Source organism: Apium graveolens, chromosome 3, assembly GCF_009905375.1.
Source record: "Apium graveolens cultivar Ventura chromosome 3, ASM990537v1, whole genome shotgun sequence".
In the NCBI taxonomy this organism is placed as follows: domain Eukaryota; kingdom Viridiplantae; phylum Streptophyta; class Magnoliopsida; order Apiales; family Apiaceae; genus Apium; species Apium graveolens.
In genome coordinates, this window is record NC_133649.1 from 205633693 (window position 1) to 205656598 (window position 22906).

General features: G+C 39.7%; 1 non-coding gene across 1 annotated transcript; it reads left to right on the forward strand.

Annotated features, from left to right (window-relative positions):
- The first annotated feature begins 20805 nt into the window (after positions 1-20805).
- On the forward strand, positions 20806-20912 carry LOC141715387 (small nucleolar RNA R71). Its single transcript, XR_012572152.1, has one exon. It is a non-coding gene; the product is annotated as a small nucleolar RNA R71 (small nucleolar RNA).
- The last annotated feature ends 1994 nt before the right edge of the window (positions 20913-22906 follow it).

Consider the following 22906-nt stretch of genomic DNA (forward strand, 5'->3'; position numbering starts at 1 on the left):
CGCAGTAGGTGGCTTATTAGAAGCAGCCCTGCTTGCTCCCGAAGCTGCTGGTTTGTTCATTGGGCATTCCCTCTTCCAATGACCCGGGCATCCACACTGATGACAAGTGGTGGTTGGAATGATGGCAGGGATTGATGATGGGCACTTAGTTGAATAGTGGCCTTCCCGACCGCACTTAAAGCAGGTTACTGGCTTTCCTTTACACTCCCCAGTGTGATTCCTTCCACATATGTTACAGGCTGGCAATGGGGGTCGAGACTGGTTGGAATAGGACATTCTTGACTTCTGGCCGCCCTGGCTCACACTCACACTCATTGGCCGCTTAAACCCAGTGTTCCTTCCTGGTAGGGACACTGCTCCTCGATTAAATCTGGTTGGGAAGCTCCTTCCTGCGGAACCTCCACCCGTGCTCATACTTTTCCTCTTTATTCCTTTCTTCTCTCTTTCCTTCTGCATCTGTTCACTTCCGACTTCTACAATCATTGCCTTTTGCACCAGAGTGGCATAGTCCGTAAGCTCAAGGATTGCCACCCTATTCTGAATCCACGGTTTCAGTCCCTGCTGAAACCTCCTAGCTTTCTTTTCCTCGGTGCTCACAAACTCCGGCACAAACCTTGATAACTCAGTAAATTTCACTTCGTACTCTGCTACAGACAAGTTATTCTGCTTTAGCTCCAAGAACTTGAGCTCCATCTGGTTTTCCATAAACCTCGGGAAATACTTTCCCAGAAACAACTGACTAAATCTCTCCCAGGTTATAATAGCATCTGCCTCCATGTTTTTCTTGGCCTCCCACCAGTAGTTAGCTTCTCCTTTCAGAAGGTAGGTAGCAAATACAGTCTTCTGTGCCTCATCGGTACACAAAATCTCAAAAGATTTCTCCATTTCCTTTAACCATGCCCTTGCCTCAACTGGGTCGGCTGATCCGTGGAACTCAGGGGGCTTAAGGGACTTAAAAGCCTTGAAAGAGTTTGCCACAGCATTGTTACTTCCTTGAGGGGGTGGGTTGGGTTGACGTTCCAAATTCTGCCTTAGGAGTTGCATGAACTGGCTCATGGGATCCATGCCTGGGTTTGGTACTGGTTGCTCAACCTCGGTTTCTCCTTCTTCAGCCTCTATCTCAAATCCCTCAACATCATATGTTTCCTCCTCCTCTTCATACAGGGAGTCATCCTGTTCCACATAATCCTCATCTTCCTCTTCACTGTGTTCTTGGTTTCTATTGTCCTGATTATGGCTTCCCTGGTCCTCAGATCCAGGGTTCGCCCTAGTTCCAATCTTTCTTGGCGGCATGATTCTGATAATAATAAAACAATTATTGGGAAATTCAACGTTAGGTCACAATCATATACAACATTGTGCCTTGCACAGCTCTTATAATGGGGAGAACGTATATCGCAATTCTATTATTTTAAGAAAGTTCTAATACGAAGTGCAGTAATAATAATGATAAAAACAGTGATCCCGTCACTATAGAACTGAACCGAAAGGAAACAAATATATACATAATGCGAGAAATACATAGTTTGATCTGGTCAAAAGTACAACAGTGCTACAGTCATCTGTCCCAAAAGTGATACACAAGAGTCTATCTGTCTAGTCAGAAAAAGGGATGCTATATACAAGTCAACTATCCCGGAAAATTGGCTCTTACTAAGGCCTCGGCTAACTAGACAACTAGACTATTTCGTCATCAATCCTGAATCACACACCGGAGCGGGTCAGCTCCCATACCCTTTCCATCGCACGACGGAAGATATAGTCGGCCTGCCGCCTGGAGATCCTACCATGCCTGTCCCCCTGGAGAGATCTGAGTCCTCGCTCGGGACGTGAGCTCTATCCCCAGTAAGCTCCCTCCTCAAGGATCGGGGTATAGAAGCCCTAGTCTCATAAGCTCGGGTACGCCTACCCGCCCTCTCTGCATCCAACTCCCTCCTGGCCTCATCCTAGTCGGCCCTCGGCAACAGCCACTCGGGTCCTCAGAACATCCTGAACATATCCATGAGCTAACGAAGACTGCCTGTGGGCAGGGTCAGGAGGTGGTGAATCCGGAGCCGCTGAGGGTGCCTCTTCGGTCTGCCTAGGCTCGGAAGTATGGGTCTCTGAGCTGTCATCATCAGGAATCCAAGGATAGTGGTGGAGGGGTAGGGGCTCTGACCACCGGAAGTGTGGGTAATGGGGTACCAGCATACACTACCATAGGTCCAACACGCTCCTCAGCTACTGGGACCTCATCCAGGGTCCTCCTCATTCTGGAATAGCAATAACCTCTGTCTCTGACTCCTCTGAGGGGTCCTCCTCATCTGAAATAGCAATGACCTCCGTCTCTGACTCCTCTGAGGGGTCCTCCTCATCCTCCTCCATCTCAGGCTCCTCCTGATCCTCAACATCTAGCAGTGCCTCATCATGTTCACGCTCGAACATCTCAGGGTCCTCTATCTCAGGCGCCTACACATTAAACGAGCTAAGTTACTATCATGATACTTATAAGGGTTCCCGTAAGGGTTTTAACTGTCAGCACTACTTTAAGTAGTCTGACCATGAACTTGGAAAGAGTTCTTATTATCATTGTGAGTTTGTTATTATATCGTCGCATCATCTCTGAGGTTTATAACGCTTAGCTCTGATACCATTTCTATAACACCCCCAGATCCGGGGTCGGGGATCCGGGTCGTCACGGTCTTTCTTTCCACAATATCACTTCACTTAATTAATAATAAATAACCTTATGATGTGACCCCACACTAACACACACACCACAACCCGTTATAGTCTCATAGATGAAATTGAAATAAGTACAAGTCTTTGAATCCACAATTTAAAAGTTATTACAACCCAAAATGATTACTTGATAAATTTACAGTTAATTGCCATTATCTGCCACAAGTTATAATTATACATAATTGATTCTCAAAAGTAGATGGTCTGATCTACAAATAGATCTACCTCTGCAGCTATAGCAGCTACAACATCATCGGGAAGACGCGGGACGCTTCCCACGCGCTTGCGCTGGGTCTGCTGGAGTCTGGCCATCTTTCCTAACTGTTGTTGTGTGATGAAGAAATAAAGCAAGAGTGAGCCTTATAGCTCGCAAGATAATATATAGTGATAACAATAATATAAGTATCTAAATGGATACTTACTAGAATCTTTTATCATGCGTAAGATAATTACTTACTAGATATAAGTAAAAACAAGGGATGAAGTTACCAAATACTTCACTATACTTATATCATTTAAAAAGCTGCTTGAACTACCACTGTTCAAAGTATAATGAGCTTTCAACAGTTAATCAGATAGATGAGACTACAAGACAAGATTTGAATAGATTAAATCTTTGAAATATTATTAAAGGAAATGAAGTTATGATATACTTCATTAAGTTCTGATATATATATATATCCACATATATATCTTCTTTATACAATTTCCTTAAAACCTCTGTCATGTAAAGTATAAACAGAATTGCAATATCCAATAAATTTGGAAAGGAAAAGAATTTGGCATAAACCAGATATCTTGCTGATCAGGCAAAGATACCCATAAGTAACCTTTTCTACTAGTAGATGGACGAATTCTCCACTGGTCATCACCCTGGTCGTAATAGGACCTTATGCTGGACTGCCACTCAGCCACTTATGCATTTGATGAACTCCTACTGAGCCACTTACACTATCATGGACGCTCACTGAGCCCATGTTGCTTATGCCGACTCAATAGATGGACTTACTTCCCGAACGTTGGGTAAGTAATCAATTCATTTACCAAAACTGCAACCGTGTTGCGAATATAAAATACACCACAGAGCCGGATCCCTCAGATTTTGAGCGAGTATTTAAATCCCCTTAAAAAGGAAGATCTTAAATATAAAAATGAGTTTTGGGATCCGCTCTAACTTTTAAAAATCATTTTGAAGACTCGAAAACACTTTAAAGAGTGTTTGGAGTAAAGCTGATTTAATGAAGTAAATCAGTCTCCAAAATTTTAGAAAATGTCTGAATATTATTATTTAAATAATATTCCCATAAAGAATAATCTTTAATTGAAGTAGAAGTATTAAAACTTATACTTGAAACGAGTATTAAATAACCAAAGATATACTTATATGAAAGTACTATCTTTATTTGAATAATCGAAAATAAGTTTGATTATTGACACCTTATTCTTTAATAAAATAAAGAATATATCTCAGCAAATAATCGGAGTCATAGATCCTCAAATGAATATTCAAATAATATTCATTAAATAATATAAACTGAGTCATAAGCCCTCGAATGAATATTCAAATAATATTCAATAAATAATATAAAAGAGTCATAAGCCCTCGAATGAATTATTCAAATAATATTCAAATAATAAATAAAAGGAGTCATAAGTCCTCGAATGAATATTCAAAATAATATTCATTTAATATAAAGGAGTCATAAGCCTTCGAATAATATTCGAAATAATATTCAATAATAAAATAAAGTTAAAGTTATCGAATAAACCTTATTCGATTAATAGTTTTGAAAATTATGACCATATATATATATATAAGTATATATATATATATATATATATTTATATCCATATATACAAAATCTACTCGGAATCCTCGACTCCCGGTTTTAGAAAATATTTTCACCTTTGGGTCCCTATACTAAGGGTATATGCAAATTACCGCTATCCTCTAGCATAGGTATTATCAACTGAATCAACAGATATATATGGAAAGAATACGAAACAGGCATGCATATATATACCATAGCAGCATGCTTCAATATATTGCAACATTTGCTAATTAACCAACATGCATCTATCGCAAGATAATGCAAATACATATATACATCACAACAACAGTTATAACTGGTAGAAAACTTGCCTGAGCGACTTGGGGTGATAAAAGGCTCGGGACGAGTCTGGTAACCTATAAATAAAAAGTAAGTTGGAATTAAACCAAAGTCACTTGTAAATCTATACTTTAACTAACTTAGACTCTAACGCTTGTTTTGCGCTTACTGACTCGCTTAAGTCACTCGGGTACCCTCGGTTCCACCATTTTTAATAATTTAACCTTTATGAGTTTTAAGGCGATTCCTTCGCGAGTGTCTTACCAACTGCCTAACACACTTACCATAAATGTTTCATACATTAATTAACCTTTTTTGGTCTTTAACCTATGTTTCAAAGTAAGGCAAGGGGAAAAGTTTCGTTCGCGAAACGCCGTTACATGAAACGGTCGTTTCTCCTAAACCGTGCATCGGAATCGAACGAACTACATATCAAAACGAAGCTCGTAACATGAGCTATCTAAACATAGCAATGGTCATAATCTAGCAGGGGGTTCTCGGGTCCTAATGTTATGCACAAAAACAGTCTAAAGAAAATCGGACGTTACGACGGCTATGTTTACGCGATTTCCCAATTTTAAACCATTCAAAACCAACCCAATTCAACCTCAAATCCAACATACAACCCACATCCATCCTTATCACATCATAACAACCCCAACCAATTCAATTTTAACATTCATAATTATGCCTAAGCTTAACTTTAACCATACTTAAGTTCTTTTAATCAAAACAACAACATTTACCATTCCATTTCAATACAATTTCAATCCCAAACTCTAAATCACCAACATCAAGCTACAATATCACCCTACTAATCAAAATCATCTTATAATACATAGGAATCTAGGGTTTGGAGATGATATACCTTCCTTGAAGTGGTGGGAGTAGCTAGGAAGCCTTAAGAAGCTTTGAGAAGTCTTAGGAATGCTTGGATCTGCAAGGAAAACAAGAAAAATTTCAAGTTAAAAACTTGAAAACACTATTCATTGTCTTCTTCTTTGATTAAATGAAGAAGATTGAGAAGGAATTTATGGCTTAAACTCATGATATAGCCCTAACTAAGCATGAAGATGATTAGGGAATTAACTCACCAATTTAGGAAGCTTGGATCTTTGATTTTGAATTTCTTGCCTTTTGCAATAGTAAAAAGCCGAGAGCTCTCAAGAACAATGCCTTGGTTTCTTTTTGATTTTGATGAAGAATGAATTTGCTTGGCTTGGTTGATTTGTTTTTGTGTTTGATTTAGTCAATTACCTATTTGCCCTTGATTTTGTATGGTTAAAAAGCCACCACATCTCCTTCCTTCCCATGTCATGCCTAGGTCATGTTGTGATGTCATCCTTCCCTCTTTGTCCTCCTCTCATTGGTTGGGTGACATCACTCACTCTAATCCCTTTGATTAACTTCCTAATTGTTTGCCTAATGACCGCTGATCTGTTATACGGTTCGCTTAACTTTCGTTCTCGTTTATCGTTTGAAGGATCATACCCGGGATCTTATTACTTAGGTTCCCTTAACCTTTCTCAATACATTATATTCCTTTTTATGATCCTCTATTATAATCCTTTAATTTAATCCTTTTTATCCTGTTACCTTATACTCAATTCTCTCCGTATCTAGTGGATTTCCGGGAAAAACCAAAGTGTTCGGAATTGGATTCTGACGATCTTTACATACACTCATATACCGTATAGAGTACTAATAAAATCTCAGAATATCCATAACAGAACCCCTACATAGTGTGGCATGAAAAGTTTTCTCATTCAGCTAAAACACTATTCACAAGGGTTACAAAAAGTTAAAAATTTTGGGGGTTATTACATTTAGAAAAACCAATAATAATCAAGTAGAATTTTAAGGCACTGTACCATGAACGAGAAGCCTGCTTAAGTCTGTAGATGGGTTTCCGAAGTTTGCAGACATAGTGAGGGTATTGTGAACTTACAAATCCTGGAGGTTGCCTCATGTAAACTTCTTCATCTAAATGACCTTAAAGAAATGCGTTATTAATATCTAGTTGTCGAATATTCTAGCAAGATTTAACTGCAATAGACAAGACAAGATGAATTGTAGATTACCAGACTAAAAGTATTGTAAAAATCAATTCTTGGGCGCTGAGTGAAACCCTTGGCAACAAGCCGAGCCTTGTAGCGCTCAACCGAACCATCAGAATTTTGTTTGATTTTAAAAATCCATCGGCAATCAACAACATTTTGGGAGATAGTAGGCAGTACTAAAACCCATGTCTTATTTTGTAATAAAGCAGTATACCCTGCTTGCATAGCATCACGCCAATGGGCATATTTTTGTGCTTGTTTAAAAGAGACTGGTGTGTACATGCTAGAAGGCACAGCTGTAAAACCATCGAACTTATTCGGTTTAAAAATATTATTTTGTGCTCTTGTCATTGGATGAGAGGTTGATACCTCTTGCGGCTGTGAAACATTAAAGTTTTAAGACAATTGACTGTCAACACAAAGTGGTTCAGATTTAGTAGTATGACCTAATGAAGTAAAACAATCATTGTCAGTAGTTCTCAGAGGTGTTACTTCCTGACATGCAGAAGCAGTGGGCAAGACAGTCAGTGATTGTGTCTGGACAGAAGTGGAAATGTGCTGAGGGAGTAGAATTGGAGATGGGAGAGATAATGACACAGTGGGAAACATTTGACTGATAATTGATGGTGAATTAGAGTTGGGAACAAACTCTGGTGAAGAATCAGGAAGAGGTACCCAATCAATATTCACAGAAGACAATCGAATGTGAGAAAACATATCCTTATAGGGGAATTTATTTTCTAGAAAGATGACATCATGAGATAGATAGAGTTTTGAAACTTGAGGATCATAACACTGATGAAAGTAGTATTTAACAGAGAAACCAAGATAAATACATGGAGAACATCTTGGTTGGAGTTTATGAGACGCATATTGCCTAAGCCACGGATAACACAAACAATCAAACACTCGTAATTTGGTATAATCAGGTGGACAATGAAAAAGTGACTCATATGGGGAGGAATATGGATTGTCTTGAGTAGGAAGACGGTTAATCAAGTAAGCAGCATGAGAGCATGCAAATGACCAAAAAATTGAGGGTAGTGATGCTTCATATAATAATGTTTTGGTTGTTTCAAGAGTTTGACGATGACGGTGTTCTGCTAAAGCCACTTGTTGTGGTGTGTATGGTGGGGACATTAAATGTTCAATACCCTGTGAAGCAAGATATGAGCTCATGCCTTGAAATTCTCCACCCCCATCTGTGTATGTTAGATATATTTGTGATGTCATGTCTAATAGTGATTTGTGTTTAGTTTTCAGATCTTGACTAACAGGACAAATCATGACTTAACTGGAAATCAGGACTTATACTGAAGTCAGAACTTAAGATATCAGAACTTAAGTTATCAGAACTTAAGATATCAGAAGATATTCATCATGAGATAATATCAGGACTTAAGAAGACTTTCAGATAAGGAAGGCGGTTGATTGAAAGGAAAGAAGATTAAGACTAAAACAAGAAGAGATATGCATGGAGAAGAATTCTATGAAGAATAGAAGACTTGGAGGAAAAGATAACTAATTGATATATTTTAGGATGCAGACTTATATTCAATATCAATTAGAAGATTATCTTATAACTGTGTGGTATATAAACACAGCATAGGGTTTACACTATAAGTGTTATCATTACCGAGAATATTATTCATTGTAACGCTAGCAGCTCTCGTGATATTTGTTCATCACTGAGAGAGAACAGTTCCATTGCAATACTGTTTTATTAATAAGATTATTCTGTGTTTCATACTTGTGTTCTTAATTCGATTTGATTGTAGTATACACTGTATTCAACCCCCTTCTACAGTGTGTGTGACCTAACAAGTGGTATCAGAGCCAATCTGTTAACACATATACAGTAAAGATCCAAAACAATCATATCTGAAGAAGAAAAAACTCCAACCAAGCCCACCAAAACTGAAGAAACTCCAAAGACTCAAATCCATAATCGATATGAGACTATTAGGATTCCCATACTGAGACCTTCTGAGTATCCCATATGGAAAGTGAGGATGACTATGTTTATGGAATCTACAGATCCATAATACCTTGACAGAATTAATGAAGGACCACATAAGCCAACCAAGCTCTCTATTGTAGTTGCAGGTCAGCTAGCAAGGACTGTGCCAAAGGAGAAAAGTGAGTATATAGCTAAAGATATCTCATCCATTGCCAAGGATGCAAAGGAAAGGCATTTGCTGCATAGTGCCATTGATAATATCATGTCAAACAGGGTAATTAACTGCAAGACTGCAAAGGAGATATGGGATGCCTTAGAGACAAGATACCAGGGAACTGATGCAATTAAGAAGAACATGAGGACTATACTCACTCAAGAGTATGAGCGCTTTGACTCAAAACCTGATGAGTCATTAACTGGTTTATATGATAGATTTGTCAAACTCTTGAATGATCTGTCACTGGTAGATAAGAAATATGAACTTGAAGATACTAATCTTAAATGTAACACCCCCAAATCCGGGGTCGGGGATTCGGGTTGTCACGAGTTCTATTTCCCTTATCAATACTTAATCTTAACAGTCAACCAACTACTGAGTACTGTGACCCCACAATATACACACACACACACACCTTCAAGTTATAGTCTCAGAGATGAATACCAAAAATAACACAAGTCATTTTATTCCACAATTATAAACCGTTACGCCTTAAAAGGGTTTCTGAATAAATTTACATTTCCTTGCCATTATTACAATTCATATAGATACATAAGTCTGGTACATCAGAAGTTGAAAGTCTAGCCTATTGGTAATTTCTACCTCAGCTACAGCGGCATCAACGCTTCTAGAAAACTGCGGAACGTTTCCTAACTGCTTACGAATTGGAACCTTGGTCCTGTTCATCTTTTCTATCTGTTGTTGAGTGATGAAAGAAAAAAGCAAGGGTGAGTAACAAGCCCATCGAAATAATATGTATAATAATTAACAATATATGAGCATTCTCATAGTACTCATGAAAGTCTTGGTCAAGAAGAAATTAACCAAGCTGATATCTTAACGCGACCAAGTTGCAAAATATTCAGTATATATATACATATATACTTTTCACAATCTTTGAAATCCTCTGTCATGTATAATATACACAGAGTTCCAGTTTATAACTATATGAAAATATCGTTGCAAGGTGATCTCATATATCTAACCTTGTCTCAATATTTTTCTGAAAATCTTTGACATGCATAAGATAATCATTTACTAGATATAAGTTTAAAAGATGAAGTTACAAGATACTCCAATATACTTATATCTTTTCCGAATACTACTTGAACTACCACCGTTCAAGTTATAATTAGTTCATCCCATAGATTAAGCTACAAGACAAAACTTGTATAGAATCAATCTTTAAAATATCATCAAAATAAAATGAAGTTACGAGATACTTCATTTGATGCAAACATTATTTTGAAAACTTGACCCTGCCAACACTCAACAATCGCCCAACCGTAGCCTTTCTATCGAAGTGCTCTGGGTAGTATTGCAGAAATATCCAATTGGATGATGATCTCATTACGGGAGTTTGCCGCGCCAGGAAGACCACTTACGATGATCAGTCGTAGTAGTACAACCCCACCATTTTCTACATGTAGAGGAGAACCTGTCGGATTTACTTGTCAACCGAACACTGGACTCCTAAGGAATAGACCGTCTTAGCGGAACTTCCAGGCCATTTGGGCCAATATAATAAGGCTGGGCCGGCGCTACTCGACCACTTACGCCACTCCTAGTTCAGATGAAATCCATGACTCTGAAACGTAAAGCTCGTCCCCCCTTTTCCCAAGTCCTACTTGGGGAAAGGGGGGACGAGCTTTACGTTTCAGAGTCATGGATTTCATCTGAGCTAGGAGTGGCGTAAGTGGTCGAGTAGCGCCGGCCCAGCCTTATTATATTGGCCCAAATGGCCTGGAAGTTCCGCTAAGACGGTCTATTCCTTAGGAGTCTAGTGTTCGGTTGACAAGTAAATCCGACAGGTTCTCCTGTACATGTAGAAAATGGTGGGGTTGTACTACTACGACTGATCATCGTAAGTGGTCTTCCTGGCGCGGCAAACTCCCGTAATGAGATCATCATCCAATTGGATATTTCTGCAACACTACCCAGAGCACTTCGATAGAAAGGCTACGGTTGGGCGATTGTTGAGTGTTGGAAGGGTCAAGTTTTCAAAATGATGTTTGCATCAAATTAAGTATCTCGTAACTTCATTTTATTTTGATGATATTTTAAAGATTGATTCTATACAAGTTTTGTCTTGTAGCTTAATCTATGGGATGAACTAATTATAACTTGAAGGTGGTAGTTCAAGTAGTATTCGGAAAAGATATAAGTATATTGGAGTATCTTGTAACTTCATATTTTAAACTTATATCTAGTAAATGATTATCTTATGCATGTCAAAGATTTTCAGAAAAACATTGAGACAAGGTTAGATATATGAGATCACCTTGCAACGATATTTTCATACAATTATAAACTGGAACTCTGTGTATATTATACATGACAGAGGATTTCAAAGATTGTGAAAAGTATATATGTATATATATACTGAATATTTTGCGACTTGGTCGCGTTAAGATATCAGCTTGGTTCATTTCCTCTTGACCAAGACTTTCATGAGTACTATGAGAATGCTCATATATTGTTAATTATTATACATATTATTTCGGTGGACTTGTTGCTCACCCTTGCTTTCTTCTTTCATCACTCAACAACAGATAAAAAAGATGAATAGGACCAAGCTTCCAATTCGCAAGCGGTTAGGAAACGTTCCGCAGTTTTCTGGAAGCGTCGATGCCGCCGTAGCTGAGGTAGAAATTACCAATAGGCTAGACTTTCAACTTCTGATGTACCAGACTTATGTATCTATATGAATTGTAATAATGGCAAGGAAATGTAAATTTATTCAGAAACCCTTTTAAGGCGTAACGGTTTATAATTGTGGAATAAAATGACTTTTGTTATTTTTGGTATTCATCTCTGAGACTATAACTTGTGGTGTGTGTGTGTGTGTATATTGTTGGGTCACAGTACTCAGTAGTTGGTTGACTGTTAAGATTAAGTATTGATAAAGGAAATGGAACTCGTGACAACCCGAATCCCCGACCCCGGATTTGGGGGTGTTACAGAAATGGTATAAGAGCTAAGCGTTATAAACCTCAGAGATGATGTGACGTTAAGATAGTAAGTTCACTAAGATAATAAGAACTCTTGCCAAGTTCATAGTCGGGTTACCTAACGTAGTACTGACAGTTAAAACCCTTATGGGAACCCTTATAAATATCGTGATAGAAGCGTAGTTCGTTATCGTATATAGTAGCGGGACTCCGAACCCTGAGGATGAGGAGCAACAGCGTGATGATGTTTTATTACTAATTGGAGATTGGATTGTGGATCCGATAGAGCGTCCTAACGCAGGACCATATGATGTTCATATTGAGGATGTAGCGGTTGAGGATGTTGTCCTAAAAGGGATTGTGGCTGAGGAGGATTCTGTGGAGGATCCTGACAAGAATGAATAAAGGACCACTAAGGAATTGATGACCATGGTTAGGGAAATTACCAGAGGTAGGATTGGCCGGTCACTACTGGAGGTTTGTTCAAGTTTGTAAAGATAGTAGCCCCTTTGACACGGCTTACTCGTAAGACTAAGAAGTTTGAATGGACAGAGAAATACGAGAAAGGCTTTTAACAACTAAAGCAAAGGTTAGTGGCGGCCCCTATGTTGGCGTTGCCGAATGAAAAAGGAGATTTTGTGAATTGTAGTGACGCTTCGCATAAGGAATTAGGGTGCTTCTTATACAGCACAGCAAGGTAATCGCGTACGCGTCAAGATAATTAAGGGAATATAAAGTTCGATATCCCCACCCATGAGCTTGGGCTCGTGGCAATAGTTTTGCCCTAAAGATTTGAGGCACTACTTGTATGGAGAGAAGTGCGAGATTTACAAAAGCCATAAGTGCTCTAGTGCATTTTCACGTAGAAAGAGCTCAACATATCACCTTTTCCGTCCCTGAGCGGCCGCTCAGCATTCCTGAGCGGGTGCTCAGACCCCTTCTGGAAAATGCTCTATTTTTCTCCCATTTCTTCACTGCAATCTGCTCCTATCTTCCCGCTTGCAATGTTAAACACATGCCAAGGCTTATTATTGATGAAATCTCTCCAGAAATACAATTAATATCCTGAAATGCACAAACACTAGAAAAATGCATCAAATACACAAAATACCTGATTTCAAGACATCAATTCAAGCCATTATAAGACATTCTAAGTGGTATAAAATGCCACTTATCACACACCCAAACTTAAATCGATGCTTGTCCTCAAGCGTCACAGACTCAAAAACAAAACAAAAATATGCATGAATGCAATCTATATGAAATGCAACGATCCCCCTTACTATGACTAAACCAACCAACTTAATACATCTCAACAAATGCAATTAGGCGAATAAAGATCAATCAAATCATGCAAACTAACATTCCACCGGAAATGTGGTGTGTGCAAATGCTTAACAGATATGCTTCAAAACTAGATCAATTACTATAACTCGACTATCCTCAAGGTAATCACACAATTATACGAAGAATAAAATTCTAGGCACAAAATGACTTATAACACTTTAAGATTACTGGAGCTTATTACGGAATCACGCTTTTTTATTTAACACAACCACAAATGCTTATTTGACCGTGCAATGAGTGAGGTCGACAAAAGACTTATACAATGGCATCCATGTAGCGAACGTTAGGTTAGCGGATCCCAGACTATAAAAGCCTTAGGTCACTAGGCACAAAGTCCCCTAAGAACTTAATAACTCGAATACCAAAAAGCCCACTCGTGATCAATTATGCATTAACTCTCTATTTTTTTTTCTTTTTCTATTTTTTTTTCCTTTTTTTTTCAAAATTTCTGAGCAAGTGCGTTTCGCTCCATCTTGCTCAACGCTAGACTACTCGCATAAAAATACGAGCCGGCTACTAGCCATTTGACGCCTAGCCACAATTAGCAATGAATTCCACTTTTTACTCCAATTTTTCTTTTCATGCTTTTTATCACTAAGAACCTATTATAAATTATAAGCATAATCAATAGATTAACCTCGAAAACCATCAAACCATAACAACAATCTAGTCCCTAAGCATTCTCTAAGACTTAGTGAAATTATAAGTGTTTCTAGCATGCATGTCAACCTACAAGACTCAACATCACTTTAACGCTATCACTACACTCGCATCAACATCACAAATTAATTGGAAAAGCAACGCAAAAGGGATCATGGTGTATGCATGAGCTACATGACATGATAAATAAATCTATAAAATAAAAAACTATATGGAAAAAAATATTCAACTATATGAACTAAACTATCATGAATATGCAACTATATGACACACACACAAAATATTCCTTAACTACCACCCCCAAACATAAAATCTTCACTGTCCCCAGTGAAGGTAGTAGAAAGGAACACAGGGTATACCTACTCGGAGAGATCATCATCATCACCCTCAGAGGGTGGAGTATCAGGAGGCAGATATGCAGTCCTTACCAAAAACTGGTCACTGGATGTCAGCTCCAAGGCCTTTAAAAGCAGTCCCAAGCGCAAGGGTGAGCTCTTGAGCAAACCTGCTCTGCGTCTTGTACATAGCATCCATCCTCCTTGACAGCCTCTTATACTGGGCATCAGCCATCCCAGCACCCTCTTGAGCTCTAGAAGAACCAGCATCATCACGCCCTAGTCTCGCTATGGTAGCACCGCGTGCTGGACGCCCTCCTGAAAGACGATAACCCAGCCCATGCTCCTCGGGCTCTCCGCCAGTCCACTCCTGCATCGCATTCAGAGTCCCGGAGTCAATGGGAGCGGCCGGCAACTGCAACTGCTCGTGAGACGACCATTGAACTCCCACTGCTCGGCAAAGCTTTGTAACCGTGGATGCATAAGGGATGTTCATGTGCTTAGCTCCCCTCAAAAACTTCAGAATTCCTTGCTAGATGGACTCACCAAGGTCCACATAGTACTCTTCATTCAAAATACCCCCTAACAACTGTGCTCTCTCAACTGTGACCTCATGTGCATGTGAAGTAGGCATAATATTAGCGCAAATAAAAGCATTCCATACGCGGGCATACCTATTCATCACGATCGCCGGAAAATGGCGATACTCGTTAGTCCCGGTCTTAAAGGTCCAAACTGTGCCCGGCCTACAGAGAGTAGCACAAATCAAATCCAAGTCAAAATCCTCAGCAGTCTTCTCATTCCAATTCTCCTCTGTGGGCTTCCTCTGTTGCTGCCCAATCACACGGCGAATCGCCACAGGGTGATAATCCACCGTCATCCCCCGTACAACAGAATACCCATTCTTTTCAGCCTTCGCGTTCGCATAGAACTCGCGAACAACGCACATCGAAACTGCTTCAGGAGACTCACAGAAAGCAATCCAACCCTTCTCAGCAATCATAGGCAACAACTCACCATCCCTCTCCGATGGTAAGAACCCCCTCTCCTTCAAAATTGGCTTTCCCAGAAGCCTAGTATACTCCTCCTCAGCAGCCCTATCAAACAAACGAGGCCTCGCAGCAGTACCCTTTGAAGAATCAGCAGTAGGAACAGTGCTACTGCTATGAATATGAGCGCAATTGAAATTCCTGGGGATGGTTCCACTCTGCAAGAACTCCGAATCATTCTCTTGGGTGCCATCGAAACTGAGAAAAAGTGTTTAAGATTTGTGTTTTTGAATATGGGAGAGAGTTTAAGGTTTGAAAGTGTATGGGGAGTATATGGAATAGTTGTATGTATATATAGGGTAGAGATTAGGGTAAAATTTGATTAGGAGTGGGTTTGAGGGTTAAAAACATGGGATAATAGGGAAATAGGTCGTGGGTAATGGGGCTGTATTTTGTTTTTTTTTTATTTTCAGATTTTTTTTGAATTTTTATAAAGCTTAAAAAAAAATTCTGCCAGTCGGCCCCTGAGCGGTCGCTCAGCAGAGCTGAGCGGGCGCTCAGGAGTTTTCTGGAAAAAAAAATTCTTGCCCTATTTTTCTGATTTTTTTTGTGGTTTTGGATAGGTTACTAACTTCTAAGTGTTCCAGTAACAACAAATCATGGGTTGCCTCCCAAGAAGTGCTTCTTTTTCGTCATTAGCTTGATGTAGCGTACCTTAATCAAGTTGACAACAAAACGGCACTAACCACTTCCCGGTTTGTCGTGTCCCCATAGTAATGCTTCAAACGCTGACCATTAACCTTGAATGCTTGGTCCGGATCATTCTCAAAAATCTCCACCGCTCCATGTGGAAACACAGTTTTAACAATAAAAGGTCCAGACCACCTTGATTTCAACTTCCCAGGAAAAAGTCGGAGACGAGAGTTGAATAAAAGAACTTGTTGTCCCGGCATAAATGACTTAGGATATAACTTCCTGTCATGCCACCTTTTCACTTTTTCCTTGTACATTTTGTTGTTCTCGTACGCTTGGAGTCGAAATTCATTAAGTTCATTTAACTGAAGCATTCTCTTCTTTCCAGCTGCATCTAGATCCAGGTTCAACTTCTTCAATGCCCAATAAGCCTTATGCTCAAGCTCCGCATGTAAATGACATCCCTTACCATACATAAGTTGAAACGGGGACATCCCAAGTGGAGTCTTATATGCTGTTCTGTAAGCCCAAACAGCTTCATCGAGCTTTAAAGACCAATCCTTCCTTGACGGACAAACAACCTTCTCTAAAATTCGCTTGATTTCTCTCTTAGACACTTCCGCTTGACCATTCGTTTGTGGATGATAGGCAGTAGCAACATGATGATTCACATTGTAGCGCTGCATCATAGAAGTGAACTTACCGTTACAGAAATGCAACCCTTCATCACTTATGATTACTCGTGGCGTTCCAAACCTTGTGAAAATCTGCTTATGAAGAAAATTCAACACTACCTTTGCATCATTCGTCGGCAGAGCTTTGACTTCTACCCATTTTGAGATATAATCGACTTCCAGCAAGATGTACTGATTATTGTAGGACGAGACAAATGGCTCCATGAAATCGATTCCCCAAACATCAAAGACCTCGACTTCAAGCATCACATTTAACGACATCTCATCCCTTCTCGTAAGATTTCCCACTCTTTGGCAACGATCACACTTTAAAACGAACTGATGAGCATCCTTAAATAACGTAGGCCAGAAAAAACCTGCTTGCAGAATACGAGCTACCGTCTTCTCACCACCATAATGTCCACCATAAACTGTGGAGTGGCAGTCTCATAATATCCCCTCCGTCTCATAGAATGGGATACATCTCCTGATGATCTGGTCAGCTCCCTGTCTAAACAAATATTGTTCATCCCACATATACCACTTCACCTCATGCAGAAACTTCTTCTTTTGAGCTGTATTCAAATTAGAAGGCATTATATTACTGATAAGATAATTCACAATATCTGCGAACCATAGCTCTTCCTCTTGAACTGCGAACAACTGCTCATCCAGAAAAGATTCGTTGATCAAAGTCTTATCATGTGAAGTAGACTCGGAATTCTCCAATCTAGAAAGATGGTCAGCTACTTGATTCTCAGTACCTTTTCGATCCTTGATCTCTAACTCAAATTCCTGTAGCAAGAGCACCCAACAAATGAGTCTGGGCTTCGAATCCTTCTTGGAAACCAAATAACGAATGGCCGCATGATCAGTGAACACTGTCACCTTTGTCCCAAGCAAATAAGATCGAAATTTTTTGAAACCAAAGATTATAGCTAAGAGCTCCTTCTCAGTAGTGGTGTAGTTCATTTGAGCTCCATTTAAGGTCTTGTTAGCATAGTAGACCACATGAAAGAGATTATTCTTGCGCTGCCCAAGAACTGCGCCCACCGCATAATCACTCGCATCACACATCATCTCAAAAGGCTCTGTCCAGTCAGGTGCTGTAATAACTGGTGCAGTTATCAAACTCTTCTAGAGAATCTCGAATGCCGTCAAGCATTCATCATCAAATTTGAAAGGCACATCCTTCTCAAGCAAGTTGCACAACGGCTTAGATATCTTCGAAAAGTCCTTGATGAAACGCCTATAAAAACCCGCATGACCAAAAAAACTACGGATTCCTTTCACTGAAATAGGTGGTGGAAGATTTTTAATGACTCCCACCTTGGCTTTGTCCACCTCGAGACCCTTACTAGAGACCTTATGCCCAAGAATAATGCCTTCATGCACCATAAAGTGACATTTTTCCCAATTGAGCACCAAATTAGTTTCCACACATCTTTTGAGTACTGCACGAAGATTATTCAAATATTCATCATACGAATGTCCAAAGACGGAGAAGTCGTCCATGAACACCTCGACATTATTTCCAATCATATCAGAGAATATAGCCATCATACATCTCTGAAAAATGGCCGGTGCGCCACATAAGCCAAATGAAACTCTGCGAAAAACAAATGTGCCAAATGGAAAAGTTAAGGTAGTCTTTTCTTGATCCTCTGGTACAATACATATCTGATTATACCCTGAATAACCATCCAGAAGACAATAATACTCGTGACCGGCCAGCCTGTCAAGCATCTGATCAATAAATAGAAGAGAGAAGTGATCCTTCCTCGTGGCCTTGTTCAACTTTCTGTAGTCCATGCATACCCTCCATCCTGTGACTGTTCGAGTGGGGATGAGCTCGTTCTTCTCATTTGCTACCACAGTAATACCTCTTTTCTTAGGTACACATTGCACGGGGCTCACCTAAGAACTGTCAGAAATAGGATAAATGATTCATGCATCCATCCATTTCAGAATTTATTTCTTCACTACTTCTTTCATGATAGGATTAAGTCTGCGCTGTTGCTCAACAGTCGGCTTACTACCCTCCTCTAGCAGAATCTTATGCATGCAGTATGAAGGGCTGATCCCCTTGATATCTGCTATAATCCATCTGATAGCCGATTTGAATTCTCTTAAGATCCTCAAGAGCTTGTCCTCCTCACTACCTGAAAGTTCAGATGCAATAATAACAGGTAAAGTAGATGCATCACCTAAAAAAGCATACCTCAAGTGTTCAGGAAATGGTTTAAGCTCCAAGGTAGGTGCTTCCTCAATAGATGGTTTGAGCTTTCCTTCAGCATTTTTGAGGTCTAAAGTACCAAGAGATTCAAATGGCATGCCTAGCTTTCGCCTCCAAGGAGAAGCATTTAGATATTGTAGTTGCTCATTGCCATCCTCATCATCACTGTCAAAATCCCCCACTAAGGCTTTCTCTAATGCATCAGACATTAGCATATGATCAAGTTCTGAAGTAACCGCAGAATCAATCAAATCCACTTTTAAGCACTCCTCATCTTCTGTAGGGAATTTCATCATTTTGAATACAGTGAATGTCACATCCTGATCCTACACCCTCATAGTAAGTTCACCTTTTTGCACATCTATCAAGGTACGGCCTGTAGCCAAGAAAGGTCTCCCCAAGATTATGGGAATCTTCTTATCTTCCTCGAAATCCAGAATAACAAAGTCTGCAGGAAAGAAGAGCTTATCCACCTTTACTAGCACATCCTCCACTATGCCTCGTGGGTATGTAATAGAACGATCAGCCAATTTTAGAGACATGTAGGTGGGCTTTGGATCAGGCAAGTTCAACTTTTTGAAGATCGACAACGACATCAGATTGATGTTTGCTCCCAAATCACAGAGGCACTTGTTAAAAGACAACTTGCCAATGGTACAAGGAATGGTGAAGCTACCTGGATATTTAAGCTTTGGAGGTAAGTTTTGTTGCAGCACATCACTGCATTCTTCCGTTAAAGCAACGGTCTCCAGGTCATCCAGTTTCACCTTCCTTGAAAGAATACTCTTCATAAATTTCACATAACTAGGCATTTGCTCCAGAGCCTCAGCGAAAGGTATATTAATGTGGAGTTTCTTGAACACCTCCAGAAACTTACCGAACTGCTTATCCAGCTTTTGTTGTTGCAATCTCTTAGGGAAAGGTGGTGGAGGATAGAGTTGTTTCTCCCCTGTATTACCCTCAGGCAGAGTGTGTTCAACAATAGTCTTCCTTGGTTCCGCCGCTTTCTCATTTTGCATAGCTTCTTCATTACCAACTTCAGCTTCTCCTTCTTTTGCTTTTTCAGCATCAGTAACTTTTCCAGACCTTAAGGTAATAGCCTTGACTTGCTCTTTAGCTTCCTTCCTACCTGGCACTTCAGTATCACTGGGAAGTGTGCCAGGTTGACGATTAAGCACTGCATTGGCTATTTGACCGATTTGATTTTCCAAGGTTTTGATAGAGACCGCCTGACTTTTGCACAACAGCTTAAGTTCCTCAAAATTAGCACTAGAGGGTGGAGCTGCACCTCCTTGTTGAGGATATGATTGCCTTTGAGAATAATGTTGTGGTTGCTGGAATCCAGGTGGATTGAACTATTTACTTACGCCTTGCTGATATGGTTGCTGAATAGCATTCTGATTATTACTCTAGCTGAAATTTGGATGATTTCTGTTGTTAGGATGATAAGTAGCTGGCACAGGCTGCTGCGGTCGCTGATAATTATTTACATACTGAAAAAATTCATTAACAAGAGAACACTGATCCGTAGCATGAGAACCTGCACAAAGCTCACAGACCATAGCTATCTGATTGACTCCATAGGTGGCTAGAGAATCGACCTTCATAGACAGCGCTTGGAGCTGTGCTACAATAGCTGTAGCTGCATCAACTTCCAGAATACCTGCTACCTTCCCAGGAATCATCCTTTGAGTTGGGTTTTGATGCTTATTTACAGCCATAGTCTCAATAAGATTATAATCCTCGATATAGCTTTTGGCCCACAAGGCGCCTCCAGCTGCTGCATCGAGCATAGGCCGAGATTGGGCCCCCAAACCATTATAAAAACCAGTGATCACCATCCAATCAGGCATTCCATGATGTGGACACTTTCTCAACATTTCCTTGTAGCGCTCCCAAGCTTCACACATAGATTCTGAAGGTTGTTGCACAAACTGAGTAAGAGCACTCCTCATAGCCGCAGTCTTCGCCATTGGATAAAAATTCACCAGAAACTTTTGCGCAAGATCTTGCCAAGTAGTGATAGACCCAGCTGGTTCAGAATGTAACCAGTCCTTAGCTTTATCCCTCAGTGAGAATGGGAAAAGCCTCAGCTTGATAGCCTCATCAGTCACACCATTATATTTGAAAGTACTACAGATCTCGACAAAATTCCTTATGTGCATGTTAGGGTCTTCAGTCACAACACCTCCGAAAGAAACAGAATTCTGCACCATCTGAATAGTGCCCGGCTTGATTTCAAAGTTATTGGCCTCAATAGCCGGGTGCATGATTCTAGACTGAATATCATCAATTTTAGGCCGAGAAAAGTCCATAAGAGATGGATCTGCCAGAATAATACGATCACCCATGATTACTGGCTCTTTCTGCTCACTTCCGGAATCCGAATCTTCAAATTCTATCTTCTCCGGAATATCAAGAACTTCGTCTGTCTCCTCAGCTGTATCTAAAGTCCTCTTGCGAGTACGAGAACATGTTTGTATAAACGCTCGCTAAGGTACCTGAAACACAACCGAAAACAATAAGTAACACGCCTTAATCACTGAGTCCTAATGACCACTGATGGTAAGTACATAAACTAAACAAATACGCCGAGTCCCCGACATCGGCACCAAAAACTTGTTAGGGCGAAAACACACGCCAATAATATACGCAAGTATACGCGTTTGCAAGTAATATAGAAAACTTTCTAGTCCGTTCCCACAGAGACTCAGACTAATTATGTTTAATTACACTCACTCACCAATGTATGATTACTTCTCAATGTTAAAACAATAACACTTAGACTTGATTAACTAATTATTAACTACAATTAACTACGAGAATTAAGCACTTAATTAACACTTAAATTAACAATATTAAAACACACATGAGATCACAACTTCATTACTACTTCCTTCAATAGTCATTGTTATTACCCTTAGCATGCAACAGTGATGATATTAATCGAACAACACGAAACTGATAAAAGCCAACTTTCATTGTACTAATACCATTCTACCAAACATCCATAATTAAGATAGAAGTTGAATAGGCATCAATTATGTTGAGTCCCTATATGTCTACAGAAATTGACAACATAACGATTTAAGCACAAGTTATTCCTTTTGATTACACAGGGCAAATAAAATGGTTAGAGTTACCCACTAATCATGCATACTCGTACATGAACCTATGCTAGCATGGCAAGTTCTAAATCTCAAGATCCACCATCGCTTCACAAGAGATTAACACCCTATCTTATATGTTCGTGACGCACATAAGACGAATAAGCACAACCAATACTAGATATCATACAATCATCACACACTAAGGTATTAAACAACTAACTAAAGAATTCCATAGTAAATCCGTTACGACCCCATGATCACGATTAGCCCATGATAGCATTCATCGTCATCATGGGTTAATATGAAAACATGATATTAACACACAAGAATAATAACTAAAACTACTTATATTAAACCAGAGTACGTCACAAGAGTAAATAGGTTCAAAGTAAAGAAAACTATCATCCAACGTTACAACGAAATAAAAAATCACAAGAAAATATGCTTCCTCTTCGTTGCGGTGTGCTAAAACGGTCTTCTTCCTTATCTCTTCGCTCTTCAATTAATACTACGATCCAACCTTTGTGAAACGTCTCTGAAAACTACTTATATAGGAGTCCCATAAATCCCAGATATCTCAGAAGTTGGAAGTTAAACAGAATTAGGAGTCCAAAATAATAATTCTAATTTTCCGTCCCTGAGCGGCCGCTCAGCATTCCTGAGCGGGCGCTCAGCTTCCTGAGCGGTCGCTCAGAAGAGCTGAGCGGGCGCTCAGACCCCTTCTGGAAAATGCTCTGTTTTTCTCCCGTTTCTTCACTGCAATCTGCTCCTATCTTCCCGCTTGCAATGCTAAACACATGCCAAGGCTTATTATTGATGAAATCTCTCCAAAAATACAATTA